The sequence below is a fragment of the Schistocerca gregaria genome, chromosome 1 (genome assembly GCF_023897955.1).
Source record: "Schistocerca gregaria isolate iqSchGreg1 chromosome 1, iqSchGreg1.2, whole genome shotgun sequence".
Classification (NCBI taxonomy): domain Eukaryota; kingdom Metazoa; phylum Arthropoda; class Insecta; order Orthoptera; family Acrididae; genus Schistocerca; species Schistocerca gregaria.
In genome coordinates this window covers 545,292,702-545,309,264 of record NC_064920.1, presented here as the reverse complement: position 1 = coordinate 545,309,264, position 16,563 = coordinate 545,292,702, and the positions used below count along the sequence as shown (strand labels likewise).

General features: G+C 44.6%; 1 protein-coding gene across 1 annotated transcript in view; it reads left to right on the top strand.

Moving 5' to 3' along the window:
- Positions 1-16,563, top strand: part of LOC126355885 (pyridoxine/pyridoxamine 5'-phosphate oxidase-like) — a 180,877-nt gene that overhangs the window by 150,708 nt on the left and 13,606 nt on the right. The gene's annotated exons all lie outside the window — the stretch shown is intronic.

Sequence of the window (16,563 nt, the reverse complement as noted above, 5' to 3'; positions counted from 1 at the left end):
GCATTTTATTGAAAGCCATCACTTGCATTTATAGTTAAGATACCTGCATTGGGTTGATTTCTACAAAGACATCTGCAGCGACTTCTAGAGCACATGTGCAGAGTCTTGCAAAAGTTTCTTCAGTACAATGAGAGTTCCGTAATTATCCTGTAATCAAAATTTCATTTCTTTCGAACTTAAGTATTTTCCTTGAGAGACTACGTAGCGAATGTCGAAGACAAAGAAGAGGACATTGACATAAGAACACCGGTGACGGCGTGGTAACCCGACGCCTCCGGTCGCGGGGCTGTATAGCCACCCATGAGACGACTAGCTACTGGCAAGACACAGCCGTTCTTTTACGTAACATTTCCGCTTGTTAGCGGCGGCCCATCGAGAATACACGTAGTGAGACCTCGATCACGACAGCCACGTTCTAATAGAAATTCTTGCTGACGGAGAAAGTAGTCCAGAAGCTAAATATTATGAAACTCGGTAAGGGAGTGTTAGAACGTAAAACCCAATTAGATCATAGTGATTTTGTGATTAAAATCGTCTTCCCTGCACTGGTGCCTCTTATATAAAATATTTATCACATCAGAATACTAACGTAATTGGCAAGTTACGCACACTGGCAGAATTATAGTCAAGCTGTGTACGACGGGCGTTCAATAAGTAATGCAAAACATTTTTCTCTGAAAGCAGGTTGGTTTTATTCAGGATTCCAGTATACCATATTATTCATCGCTCGTTTGGCTACAAAACCCTATTTGTCAACATAATCTCCGTTCAATGCGACGAGTCTATGCCCTCGTGGTTCCACCCTACTGGTCGACGTCGGAGCCAACGCCTGCTATCTGCATCAGTAACCTCCCCATCATCCAAGTGCTGCTTCCTGCGGAGTGCATCCCTCATTGGGCCAAACAGGTGGAAATCGGAAGGTGAGAGCTACGGGCTTATAGGGTGGATGAGGAACAACACTCCAATGAAGTTTTGTGAGCTCCTCGGAGGTGCGCAGACTTGTGTGAGCCCTTGCGTTGTCAAGGAGAAGGAGAAGTTCGTTTGCATTTTTGTGGCGGCGAACACGCTGGAGTCGCTTCTTCAGTTTCCTGAGGATAGTACTGCTATGTGCGGCCGGCTGACACTCGGGGAGATCGGACAGGGTTGCGCGATCTTGTTACGAAGATAGGACACTTCGCCCAACGTCTCACCATGCTTTTGTTCGCTGCAAGCGCCTATGAATATCAGCGATGCTCTGATTTACCGGCAGAATAAACTCAATGAAAGCCCTCTGCTTGGAACCCACCTCCGTTACAGACGCCATTTTGCCGTTACAGACGCCACTCTGAAGGCTACGTATAGTGCTGCCCCCAATTGGGTCTTCATAAAACTATAGGAGATGAAGCTGGAATATTCCACGATGTCCCACAACAAATTCAGCATTTTTTCAGCCGAAATTGGCCGAGAAAAAAGTGTTGCATTAGTTATTGAACGCCTCTCGTACATGTTCATTTACATACACTGATGAGCCAATACATTCTGACCACTGCGAACGACGAGACTGAATTTGCCTGGTGGTGTTGCGGCCGTGTGACGCGGTAAGGAAAGTATATCAGCGGAGTGAAGGTGAAAGGGAAATGATTCCGGTGACGACACGGGTCGCAAATGGAGAATTCCGTTGATAGAATCGACTTGGATAAAAAGCAGATACGTATGGTCCAGCACCTGGAGACGAGTATATCGGAAACGGTGAATCTGGTCGGCTGTTCACGTGGTGCAGTCGTGAGAATCTGCGGAATGCACTTCTAAGACGGTGAAACCACGTGTGGGCGACGAGGTTTTGGACGGTCGCTCCTCATCATTCTATAAATCAATCCAGGCGGCGATCTGTGGCACATCTGGAGGCAGAGTGCACTGATTGCTCGAACGGACGAAAGTGTTTTGGAGGACACCGTCCAGCGCGCATTGTTCGACATGGGTCTCCACAGCAGACGAACCTGCGTGCTCTCACATTCACCTAACGACATTATGAGTTACGCCTGCTATGGGCGCGCGATCATCAAGATTGACCGTGGATCAGCGCAAATGTTTCTTGTGACACCAGGCAGATGTTCGAATACGCCCCCATCCAAAAGAACAGGGAATCGAAACATACATACAGCCATGGATCAAATGGCTCTAAGCACTATGGGACTTAACATCTGAGGTCATCAGTCCCTTAGACTTAGAACTACTTAAACCTACCTAACCTAAAGGACATCACACACATCTATGCCCGAGGCAGGATTAGAACCTGCAACGGTTCCGGACTGAAGCGCCAGAACCGCTCGGCCACAGCGGCCGGCTACATACAGCCATCTACATCTACATCTACATTTATACTCTGCAAGCCACCCAACGGTGTGTGGCGGAGGGCACTTTACGTGCCACTGTCATTACCTCCCTTTCCTGTTCCAGCCGCGTATGGTTCGAGGGAAGAACGACTGTCTTGTCTGAAAGCCTCCGTGCGTGCTCTAATCTCTCTAATTTTACATTCGTGATCTCGTCGGGAGGTGTAAGTAGGGGGAAGCAATATATTCGATACCTCATCGAGAAACGCACCCTCTCGAAACCTGGACAGCAAGCTACACCGCGATGCAGAGCGCCTCTTTTGCAGAGTCTGCCACTTGAGTTTGTTAAACATCTCCGTAACGCTATCACGGTTACCAAACAACCCTGTGGCGAAACGCACCGCTCTTCTTTGGATCTCCTCCATCTCCTCCGTCAACCCGATCTGGTACGGATCCCACACTGATGAGCAATATTCAAGTATAGGCTGAACGAGTATTTGTAAGCCACCTGCTTTGTTGATGGACTACATTTTCTAAGGACTCTCCCAATGAATCTCAACCTGGCACCCGCCTTACCAAAAATTAATTTTATATGATCATTCCACTTCAAATCGTTCCGCACGCATACTCCCAGATATTTTACAGAAGTAACTGCTACCAGTGTTTGTTCCGCTATCGTATAATCATACAATAAAGGATCCTTCCTTCTATGTATTCGCAATACATTACATTTGTCTATGTTAAGGGTCAGTTGCCATTCCCTGCACCAAGTGCCTATCAGCTGCAGATCTTCCTGCATTTCTCTACAATTTTCTAATACTGCAACTTCTCTGTATACTACAGCATCATCCGCGAAAAGCCGCATGGAACTTCCGACTAGGTCATTTATATATATTGTCAAAAGCAATGGTCCCATAATACTCCCCTGTGGCACGCCAGAGGTTACTTTAACGTCTGTAGACGTCTCTCCATTGATAACAACATGCTGTGTTCTGTTTACTAAAAACTCTTCAATCCAGCCACACAGCTGGTCTGATATTCCGTAGGCTCTTACTTTGTTTATCAGGCGACAGTGCAGAACTGTATCGAACGCCTTCCGGAAGTCAAGAAAAATAGCATCTACCTGGGAGCCTGTATCTAATATTTTCTGGGTCTCGTGAACAAGTAAAGCGAGTTGGGTCTCACACGATCGCTGTTTCCGGAATCCATGTTGATTCCTACAGAGTAGATTCTGGGTTTCCAAAAACGTCATGATACTCGAGCAAAAAACATGTTCTAAAATTCTACAACAGATCGACGTCAGAGATATAGGTCTATAGTTTTGCGCATCTGCTCGACGACCCTTCTTGAAGACTGGGACTACCTGTGCTCTTTTTCAATCATTTGGAACCTTCCGTTCCTCTAGAGACTTGCGGTACACGGCTGTTAGAAGTGGGGCAAGTTCTTTCGCGTAACGAATTAGCCATGAACGAAGGCCAGTGGGCGCAGTGTTATGCTATGGCAGACAGTCAACTGGGCTGCAGTAGGACCTGTGGTAGTAACAGACTGTGGACTAGGTGAGCACTTTTAGGGCTACCTGCATCCTTTCAAGCTCGATGTCTTTCTCAATGGTGGTGGCATCTTTGAGCAGGATAACTGTCTTCTCACAAGTCCAGAAACATGCTACAGTGTTTGAGAAGCATGACGGTGAACTCATGCTGACGTCTTAGCTAGCAAATTGGTCTAATATGAACCCAACTGAACACAGCTGGAACGCTGTCTGGTGCCAGTTCCACATCTGCTAACCACCCTCCCGTACTTCACAAAACTGCGTGATCTAGGCATAGATATCTGCTATTACCCAAACACTGGTGTACTACTCTAGAAATGATCGCACTAGCATCTTGTGACTTCCTTTGTTTGTGCACTGTGCTTTCCCAGAACACGTCCGACAAATCTGAACCTTCCATTCGCGTTTCCTTCTGCTTATTTTATGTGTCCCATTCCATACCGCATCTTAGTATTGCGCTAACCTTGTAATTGGACACTCTAGGGTTCTTTCTCTTTCTTATAGATATTATCTATCAGTTATCCACATTTGAAGAGAGGTTCCATTCATTATACCAAGCGGAAATATTGTGTGTTTCTGCATTCTTTACTGTGGCCTCACGGCGATACTTTCCCATAGACGACGGCATTGTCAGCGAAGAACACGACAGTGCTGCTGATCCTACCTGTTAAACTGTTTATGTGTACTGAAAGTATTAGATGTCCTTTTACTCTTCCTTCGGGCATGCCAAGCGTTACTTTCGTTTGTGTTCAACATTCGCCATCCACTGTAACATTCAAAAATTCATCAAGCCAGTTCCATATCTGTGAAGATAGTCCATATGGCAGTGTCTTGGTTATTAGCCAACAACGAGGTGTGTGTGTGTGTGTGTGTGTGTGTGTGTGTGTGTGTGTGTGTGTGAGTGGGGGGGGGGGAGGGGGAGAGAGAGAGAGAGAGAGAGAGAGATTCCTAAGGGACCAAACTGCTGATGTCATCGGTCCCTAGATTTACACACTACTTAAACTATCTTACGCTAAGGACAACCGGCGGGAGGGGCCACACTCACCAACGTGGTATAGCATCGAACGTCTTTCGAAGGCTAAGGAAAGAAATCCACTCTTATGACACAAAACATTCTGACTACTTGCTTAGCAAAGTGTTGGTCAACATCTGGGACGCAATGCAGCAACGAGTCTGCATGGCACCAATTCGGCAAGTCCTTCGTTTGGTTCCGGAGATATGTGGCACCAGATGCCTACGTACAGGTCATTCAAATACCATAAATTACGAGCTGATGGTCTGTAGGCACAGAGCTGGTGCCCCAGATGTGTTCCATCTGACTCAGATCACGCGAATTTGGTGGACAACGCCATCAACGTGAGTTCACTATTATGCTTCTTAAACCACTGGAGGCTGATTCCTGTCTATTATACACACACAGTTATCCTGCTGGAACACTGCTATCGCCATCAGGGAAGATGCAAATCATGAAGGGATGCACATGGTCAACAATAATGTTCTTATGGTGCATTCCGTTACTACCACAGCTCCCATGGATGCTTGCATATCCAAACACAGCCACTAACCTAGTGAAGCAAGAAACGCAGTTCATCTGATTAGGTGGAACATTATCACTAACCCATGCTCTAATCTTGACAATCCCACGCCTACCTGAATCGCAACTTATGATCTCATTGGGTCAACATGGCAACACATAAGGGTCATTTGCTGTGGAGCCCCATATTCCACAACGTACACTGAATGGTGTACTCTGAAACAGTTGTGCCTGCACCACCATTCTACTCTGTCTTCAGATCTGCCACACGACACTACCTATACGGTGTTACAGAGTGGGCAAGCCTCTGATTTACACATTCAATGATAAGGTGTGGATGTCCAACTTATTATCATCTACTCGTTGGTTCACTGTCCTTCAACCACCTCCCATAAATGCCAACGACAGTAGCACACTAATAGCCACTGTAAGGTGGCTTTCCATCTCAAAGTGGGTAGTGTTCATCATGATTTGACTCATCAGTGTGTGTGTTCACCTGCATCTACTTCTTTGCAAGTTGTCATGTAGGAAGAAAGCAAGCTGCTTCACACACGAATGAGCAGGAAGCATCTGCTTTACAGATTTGTTAGATCCAAAATTTTCCACGCAGGCGCTGCAATGGGTCACCCATCCCATTTGGAATTGTTTCATAGTCTTTAACTGACGCCATCCTTCCCCAGCATTCCCTGTTGGTGGGCTCTTCAGGATCATAATAAGTTCCCTCTTGCCTTCTGCCTTTGCCAGTACCCCAGATTATCTGCACAAGATTCCTCTCGGTGGGTGTCTGTATCTCTGGCAAATGAGTTGATCATATCTCATCAGCATAATCTCTCAACATCACCATGCAGTCCACATAACAGTTCGCCAGTCAGATGGACTGATCATTAAATGAACTTTCTCTCTCTCTCTCTCTCTCTCTCTCTCTCTCTCTCTCTCTCTCTCTCTCTCTCTTTCTCTCTCTCGCTCTCCCTCTGTCTCTGCCCTTTACTGTCATTTTAACCTTGTTCCCCAAGCAGGAGATGTGAGGGAGGGAGGTGAGGTTGAATGCTGTCAGCTGTAATACATTTGTTTTTCACCCAGAGAGATTTTTAAAAGAACATAGTTATTGACAACACTAAAACATGTTAAGTTACACGAATTTTATAGCAGTGCCTTTCTTGTAGCTTTCTTGAAACATAAAAGCAGATTCTTCTGTGTTTCGGAAGTGAACAGTAAGCAATGAGGGTTTTTGAGAGAGACTATTTTGGACTACCTTGCTGAACAAAGAAATAACAGAACATGTGCAAAGCTTTAAATACCTAGGAAGAAGGATTGAAATCAACTAGAAGAGCAGCACAAAAATTAAAACTAGGATAGAAATGGCGATGGAGGCATCCTGTAAGAAAAGGAAAATTTCCTGCAACAATGCACAAAACGATTTGAGGAAAATACTAATAAAAATGTTTTGTATGGAGTGTCCTCCTACATTATGCCGAAACACAGACACTGAAGAAGGAAGCCCTGGTGATGTGGACATGGAGGAGAATGAGAACAAGCTGAATGGATAAAGTGAAAAATGAAGAGATACTCAGAAGAGTGAGGGAGCAAAGACAATTAATGAATGCAATATAAAGAAATTGTATTAGTCATATAACGAGAAACAGTCTTTGAGGGATATGTGGATGGCAGCACGTACAGAAACGTTAAGAAGGAAACAATGGATCGCAGGAAATGGAAACACGAGAAACCTGTTAATACAGCAGAAAACTGATGGTAATGGTTATTATTATTATTAATACTACTATTATTATTTATTTTTTAAGGATGTAGGATGGAGAAAGTGGGGATTGTTATAACCGTGACAGAAACGGTTGAGGAGTTGCCGCTAACGACAACGCGGCGGGACCGAATGGGAGCGACCTGTGAACAAACAAACAAGACAGACGAACAGGAATGGAAGGACAAGCACGATGACGGGCAACCGAGAAAGAAATCAAGATCAACAACAAAGTATTAAGCAATGGGGTCACTAGAGATAACCTAACGGAATCAAAACAATGTCCACTTGTAAGTGGGAAGTAAGCACACGCAACGTAAACACGATGTCTGTCAGCGAGATATCAACCAACTCAACGCGAATACCAGACTGCCTCGCTGAGTGAGAGGCAGCCCCGTAAATACACGACAGGGTATGTCGCTATTGGCCGCTTGGATCGCGTATCACGTGCTCCACAGTGGCGCCCTCAAGTTAGATTTTGGGCCAGGAACGCGCACAGTCACGGCATATGGCGAGACTGCTGCAGAATCTCTAGTGGTCATCGAGTTCCATGCCGTCTGGCGCGGATTCCAAACCCGCGGCGCTCGGTTCTAGATCCCTCCCCCCTGAAACTTGTGCGTCGCCGCCGATGCCCCCTTTTACTGCCTCCCCGCGGTGGGCGGCAGATGGGAGAAGACCCAGGCACCTCAACTGCTGTTGTCAGGGAGGAAGGGACGTTCGAGGTGCCCATGACTGCCAACACAGAGGCCAGGGCATCAAAGGGAGCCTCCGAACCACCTGGTGGCATGGAGGGCCAACAGCAGGCTCGCGGGGAGGCAGTAAACGGGGGCATTGGCGGCGACTCGAGGACCACGTCTGTACCCGAAGGAGGGAGTGTAGGAAGAGGCGACGGCAGGAGTCCCGCGGAGGTACACGGGCGGAGCTGGTTATGATGGCGGCGCTCCAACCCTATCGAGGTCACACGCTGCCCATGGGCCACAACGACGGTGGCGGGCGTCCAACCCGCCTTGCTCCCGTACAAGCAGCCCCACTCGGCCGCGCCGGGGTCGTAACACTGAGAGGGCCAGGAGCTGGGGTGGGAGGGTGACGGCATCAAAAACTGGAGCAGGGTCTGCGTCTGTGCCCCATGGAGGAGCTCCGCCGGACTGTCCGTCAATTGGCGTTTTGCGATATGTGCTCAAGAACAGGGTGAGGGATGTTAGGATCGCCTTTGCCAACTGTTGTTTAAATGTGCGGACAGGCCTCTCTGCTGCGCCATTGGAGGAAGGATGGAACGGCGGGCTACAAATATGTTTGGTACTGTTGGCCTGACAGAAGTCGTGGAAGGAGGGTGCTGTGAATTGGGGGCCATTATCGGAGACCAATGTGTGAGGCAGGCCCTCAATGGCGAGAACCTAGGCCTAGGTCTCTGTGGTGATGGATGCCATGCGGATGACATATGGGTATTTGGAGTAGGCATCAATGATAAGTAACCACAGGGACATCAAAACCCGGCCCGCGAAATCGAGATGGAGCCCCAGCTGGGCCTCGTCTATGTCACGAGGGCGGAACCCGCAGAGAAGCATGGATCACTGCCACTTGCGGCCGCACCATGAGACGCTCGTTAGCTGCCTGAGCCATTTCAAATGAGAGGGCAACGCAGAGAATCTCTTCCCACCATGAGACGCTCGTTAGCTGCCTGAGCCATTTCAAATGAGACGGCAATGCAGAGAATCTCTTCCCACCATGAGACGCTCGTTAGCTGCCTGAGCCATTTCAAATGAGACGGCAATGCAGAGAATCTCTTCCCACCATGAGACGCTCGTTAGCTGCCTGAGCCATTTCAAATGAGAGGGCAATGCAGAGAATCTCTTCCCACCATGAGACGCTCGTTAGCTGCCAGAGCCATTTCAAATGAGAGGGCAATGCAGAGAATCTCTTCCCACCATGAGACGCTCGTTAGCTGCCTGAGCCATTTCAAATGAGAGGGCAATGCAGAGAATCTCTTCCCACCATGAGACGCTCGTTAGCTGCCTGAGCCATTTCAAATGAGAGGGCAATGCAGAGAATCTCTTCCCACCATGAGACGCTCGTTAGCTGCCTGAGCCATTTCAAATGAGACGGCAATGCAGAGAATCTCTTCCCACCATGAGACGCTCGTTAGCTGCCTGAGCCATTTCAAATGAGAGGGCAATGCAGAGAATCTCTTCCCACCATGAGACGCTCGTTAGCTGCCTGAGCCATTTCAAATGAGAGGGGAATGCAGAGAATCTCTTCCAATGAGGGATTATCGAGTTTCAACGCAGCAGTGCGGACTTCAGGATCGGGAGCCAGCTGAACCACCACATTCCTGATCAGGGAGTCTGCATACAAAGCCTTACACTGCATCGACGGCTGAGACCTTGCAAGTCCGTGACCCAGGAACGATGTGATTTATTGGTTCAAATGGCTCGAAGCACTATGGAACTTAACATCTGAGGTCATCAGTCCCGTATAACTTAGAACTACTTAAACCTATCTAACCTAAGGACATCACACACATCCATGCCCGAGGCAGGATTCAAACCTGCGACGTAGCGGTCGCGCGGTTCCCGACTGAAGCGCCTAGAACCGCTCGGTCACCCCGGCCGGCGGTATGATTGACCAAGCTGTTTATGGCACTGGTGGAACTCCAGTCGAGAGGCGACCACATGGTAGCGCTGTGAATAATAATTTGTCAGCAAAAATCCGATCTCCTGGAAAGAGGGAGCCACAGGATCAGACAAGGGTGCCAACTTGCGGAGAAGAAAGAATGTGCCTGGGGAGGCCTAAGAAAGAACAACCACCACTGCAATGGGTCATCTGTGACTTGAAAAGCCGCGAAATGTTGTTTTAGCCAAGGTAAGTATTTTTCCCAGTCTTCTTTAGCGTCATTAAATGGTGGGAATGACGGTGGATGTGGGAAAGCATCGGACACCCGAGTACTCGGAAGCTGTTGTGGTAATGCGTCCCAGGCATCGACTTTGGCCGTTAGCAACCGCATCAACTTTTGTAAGGTGTCTAACTGGAGCTGCTGCTGTTGCATGAGCTGCTGCTGTTGTTGCAGAAGACAGACCAACTTAGCCTCCATGCAAACAACTGTTATCATTTACCTCAATGCCAAAGTGTTATAACTGTGACATGAGCAGTCACGAGGTTGCCACTGACGAAAACACGGTGGGACCGAATGGGAGCGGCCCGAGGACAAACAAGACAGATGAACGGGAAGGGAAGGACAAGCATGACGACAGACACCCAAGTAAGACACCAAGATCAACAACAAAGTATTAAGCAACTGGGTCACAAGAGATAGCCTCATGGAATCAAAACAACATTCACTCATAAACGGGAAGTAAGCACACGCAATGTAAACATGATGTCTGCAAGCAAGATATCAACCGACTCAACGCAAATACCAGACTGCCTTGCTGAGTGAGAGGCAGCCGCCTGAATACATGACAGGGTATGTCAGATTTGGGGCCAGGAGTGCATGCAGCCACAGCATACGGCGCGACTGCTGCAGAGACCAGAGACTTCTAGTTGTGATCAAGTTCCATGCCATCTGGCGCGGATTCGAAACCCGCGGCTCTCGTTGCCAGAGGGATGATGACAATGGATAACACTGCTGGGCGGCAGGGGGAGGACAGTGTGGATAAGAAGAGGAAAAAGAGTATTCTGCTGGAGCTGGAAGGATGGGTAGGTCTGTGGGCAGATTTAGTGGTCAAGTGGGGAGATGTTTCATTGCAATAAGATGTGGACAGTGTGCATGCATAATGTTGGCAGGGATGTGCCAATGAAAGTGTGGCAGAGTATGAGGGTTGGCAATTGGAGAAGAAATGATTGAGTGCTTGGTGTCAAATAAACAGGAAATGCAGGAAATATGCAGAAGTCCAATGTGTGAGAGCAGAGTGGGGAATTTATACGTTCATACAGGATTTGGGTGGAGTACAGATGGTGGATATAAAGGTGAGGCTCGGTGCATGCCATTCGAGAATTTACAGTGAATGATAGAATTTAGGTTCCATGGAAGTCCTGGTGACGTAGCTTAATTAATATGTCCGATTAAGGCCTTGAAGGCGTGTAGTATCTGTGAGGGATGCAAACCCTACGATCACCTGATTAGAAGTTCTAGTAAATTTTGGGTATTCTGTTGTACGTTTAGTAGATGGTCTTCCATGATAGTTTCTGGTCGAGAGCTACTTTGAGATATTTTAATGTTTTGGTTAAGTCGGCATAACGGTTGTAAATGATCAAGTGGAAGATATTGAGGCATGAGTTATGGGCAGTTTGTCCTCTAATCATTACCTGGATCTGGGAAGAGTTGATCTTGAATAGCCAATGGTTGTACCAGGATGTAATCTGAATGAGATGGACTTGAAGAGACTCATACAGAAGGAGAGGATTTAGTCACATTGGCAGTGTAGAGCATCTTGGATTGAAGGCTGACCCTTAATAAGCTGACCAACATTATTAGAATGTCTTTAGCCTCTTAAAAGCAACACATGACTGCAGTTGTGCAAGTACACAAGACTTTGTCCAACCTGTTGCCTCTAAGCTCAATGCATGCTTACCATGTGTTATCCGGGGAAATGTGAAAGTAATAGCTGACTATTTGCCCTATATATGATGTAGCAATTGGGTCTTATCTTCACAGTTTACACAAAACATTATAAAGCCATCAGCAGAGTGTACCCGGATCCTCCAGAAGAAAGTAAATTACAGTTTACAGGTCCATCAATGACAAGGCCGTTAGGGCCTCAAAGCACAAGATCTGATTGGGAAAGGACAGAGAAGAAAATTGAGAGATCCTGACTTATGGCTTAAGCAATTTAGGGAAACACCGGAAAACTTAAATCTTTTAACAAGGAAATAAAGCCTAGTCTTCCTGGATGTGTAACATACAACTTAACCACTGAGTCACCTCACTTGCTTACAATCTTTGACACAATGGGATTCCTCGTGCTTTGGAAAACACCGTTCATGGAGTAATCAGTATCAGCATTGAAATGTCTATGTATTCTGATTTCTTAGTTCTCTTTCCATAAAACAGTCCACAAGAGTGTAGCTGACATGTACACATACTCTTGTACACCACCTTCTACCACTGGAGACCTCATTTTCAAAATTACTATTTACAAAATAGTGGTAAAATTTTGTTATTCACTGGGAGTTTTGGTATGTGTGGTTCTTGTAATGATTTTGTTCAAATTTTCAATTCCACATGCAAGTTTTTGCTGGCAATTTTCTTAAAATGACTGGTGTTGCTCATATATATATATAGTATGTTGCATAGTATTGTGCAATAAAAAATATCTTTATTTAATAAGTGAACTGCCATCCAGATATAAACCTAGTTAAGGGAAACTCATTAGGATGAAGTGTCATCATGTAAATCTGTTTATTAATGAATAAATGCCATTAATAAAAAAAAAACATGGAAACTCCAGGTAGGAATATCAACATGGTAGGAAAAGACAGATTCCTACTTAACATCATGAAGACACATCAAGTTGCAGACAGGCATAATTCAAAGGCACTTATAGCTTTTGGCCACAGCCTTCACCGGTAAAATACAGAGATGGACTTCAAGGGACTGCTGAGATTTCAGGAGGGTAAGTACAGGTTAGGAAGCACATGTCACCTAAACATGACTACCAACTCCAGCATCTCAGACTGGAATGGCATTGCAGCTTGGGATGCAGTAGTCGGCGGTTGTGTATGCATGACGTGTGCTTGCTTGTGTTTCACTGTGTGTGTGTGTGTGTGTTTTCTCCAGATGCAGGAATGTTATTAAAGTACAATATAATTGTTCTTATTTGCACAAAATGATTTTTTAATCACATTTAAATTGATTTCAGAAGTCCATTACAAAAATTATTCTGAAACAACTGACATTTTCCCATCGTATACCTGGATTAAAATGAAATACTAATATGCCCATTACATTAATAATCATCTCAGAATCACTTTATTGGGTGTTTGTAATTACTTTGAGACAAATAGAATCTTGACAGGTGGACTTTAATTTCAGTGCATAGTGGTTTTCATTAATAGGCCGTTTGTGGATGATGCACTGATGCTGAGCAGCGACATACAAGTCAGCAGGCAACTACTGTAACAAGCCTATAGCTGTGGCCAGAGCTGGATCAGATATCTAGAGTCAGCAGTAATGTTCCTGAATGAGTTGAGTTATCCCTGAGGAAAATTCATCATTATATCTTACTAGCAAGCTCATGTTATTCATCATACCAATATAATTATTCAAAAGCAACTTTGATTACTGTTGTGTAACACCCCTCTTTCCCAAGCTAAAATACATTTACTATATAAGTTCCTTTTGTAAGCATTCCTGTGTAACATTTAGTTTAGCTCATAGAAACACCACATCCTGTTAAGTGACAAATCATCTTATGTGGAGGCCTGTCCATTGCACATTATCCCTGAGCTATAGGTCAACAACCTATCTTTTCCAGACGTATGATGGCACCCGGTGTCCCTCTCTATCTCTATTGTCTAGTGGGTTATTTTTTCTGTCTTGAGACCTACCTCACACAGACACACCACAAAACCACTGCATTAAAAATTCTTAACATTGGAAACATTCAGTATGAATATACCTCAAATGAAGTTCTGCATATAAAAAAGATGAATGCATAATTCTGATAAGAAAAAATTTGAAAGCCATTCGAAAATCATGAATGTAAAAATTGAAGTGGTACCTGAAGACTGTCTGACATTGTGAAACATGCATCTATTATCACATACTATATGCAAAGCTATAATCAAACCAATTGTTTTGCAATCATGGACATGCACCAAAAAAGAAGAAACTATTTACAATGGCAGGAAGGCTAATAACAGTTCTTTCTTGGGATGTGCAAGGCATCATCTGTAAAAAGTAACATAATGACAAGTCATATTAAGCAATTTTAGTAGATTGTCTCCATAATGAATTCAAGCAGGAATGATAAGGTGAGGCAAAAAAATGCTCTTCAGCAGGACAAATCACATGAAAATGCCTACTAATCCAAAATAGGAATGCGGGTAAGCTACTACAAACAGCATAGTCAATGCATTATTGTGCCCAAGATAGACACGAAGCCCACGCCTACTACAGTGGTACAAGTTTATATGCCAACTAACTCTGCAGATGATGAAGAAATTGAAGAAATGTATGATGAAATCAAAGAAATTATTCAGATAGTGAAGGGGGACAAAAATTTAATAGTCATGGGTGACTGGAATTCGGTAGTAGGAAAAGGGAGAGAAGGAAACGTAGTAGGTGAATATGGATTGGGGGTACGAAATGAAAGAGGAAGTCGCCTGGTAGAATTTTATGCAGAGCATAACATAATCATAGGTTGGTTCAAGAATCATGAAAGAAGGTTGTATACACGGAAGAACCCTGGAGATACTAAAAGGTCTCAGATAGATTATGTAATGGTAAGACAGAGATTGAGGAACCAGGTTTTAAATTGTAAGACATTTCCAGGGGCAGATGTGGACTCTGACCACAATCTATTGGTTATGAACTGTAGATTAAAACTGAAGAAACTGCAAAAAGGTGGGAATTTAAGGAGATGGGACCTGGATAAACTGACTAAACCAGAGGTTGTACAGAGTTTCATGGAGAGCATAAGGGAACAATTGACAGGAATGGGGGAAAGAAATACAGTAGAAGAAGAATGGATAGCTCTGAGGGATGAAGTAGTGAAGGCAGCAGAGGATCAAGTAGGTAAAAAGACGAGGGCTGGTAGAAACCCTTGGGTAACAGAAGAAATATTGAATTTAATTGATGAAAGGAGAAAATATAAAAACACAGTAAATGAAGCAGGCAAAAGGGAATACAAACGTCTCAAAAATGAGATTGACAGGAAGTGCAAAATGGCTAAGCAGGGATGGCTAGAGGACAAATGCAAGGATGTAGAGGCTTATCTCACTAGGGATAAGATAGATACTGCCTACAGGAAAATTAAGGAGACCTTTGGAGAAAAGAGAACCACTTGTATGAATATCAAGAGCTCAGATGGAAACCCAGTTCTAAGCAAAGAAGGGAAAGCAGAAAGGTGGAAGGAGTATATAGAGGGTCTATACAAGGGAAATGTACTTGAGGACAATATTATGGAACTGGAAGAGGATGTAGATGAAGATGAAATGGGAGATATGATACAGCGTGAAGAGTTCGACAGAGCACTGAAAGGCCTGAGTCGAAACAAGGCCCCCGAGTAGACAACATTCCATTAGAACTACTGACGGCCTTGGAGAGCCAGTCCTGACAAAGCTCTACCATCTGGTGATAAAGATGTATGAGACAGGCGAAATATCCTCAGACTTCAAGAAGAAGATAGTAATCCCAATCCCAAAGAAAGCAGGTGTTGACAGATGTGAAAATTACCAAACTATCAGTTTAATAAGTCACGGCTGCAAAATACTAAAGCGAATTCTTTACAGACGAATGGAAAAACTGTTAGAAGCCGACCTTGGGGAAAATCAGTTTGGACTACATAGAAATATTGGAACACGTGAGGCATTACTCACCCTACGGCTTATCTTAGAAGCTAGATTAAGGAAGGCAAACCTTCGTTTCTAGCATTTGTAGACTTAGAGAAAGCTTTTGACAATGTTGACTGGAATACTCTCTTTCAAATTCTGAAGGTGGCAGGGGTAAAATATAGGGAGCAAAGGACTATTTACAAATTGTATAGAAACCAAATGGCAGTTATAAGAGTTGAGGAGCATGAAAGGAAAGCAGTGGTTGGGAAGGGAGTGAGGCAGGGTTTTAGCCTCTCCCCGATGTTATTCAATCTGTATATTGAGCAAGCAGTGAAGGAAACAAAAGAAAAATTTGGCGTAGATATTACATGGAGAAGAAATAAAAACTTTGAGGTTCGCCGATGACATTGTAATTCTGTCAGAGACAGGAAAGGATTTGGAAGAGCAGTTGAATGGAATGGATAGTGTCTTGAAAGGAGGATATAAGATGAACATCAACAAAAGCAAAACGAGGATCATGGAATGTAGTCGAATTAAGTCGGTTGATGTTGAGGATATTAGATTAGGAAATGAGACACTTAAAGTAGTAAATGAGTTTTGCTATTTGGGGAGCAAAATAACTGATGATGGTCGAAGTATAGAGGATATAAAATGTAGACTGGCTATGGGAAGGATAGCGTTTCTGCAGAAAAGAAATTTGTTAACATTGAGTATTGATTTAAGTGTTAGAAAGTCATTTCTGAAAATATTTGTATGGAGTGTAGCCATGTATGGAAGTGAAGCATGGACAATAAATAGTTTAGAAAAGAAGAGAATAGAAGCTTTCGAAATGTGGTGCTACAGAAGAATGCTGAAGATTAGATGGGTAGATCACATAACTAATGAGGAGGTGTTAAATAGGATTGGGGAGAAGAGAAGTTTGTGG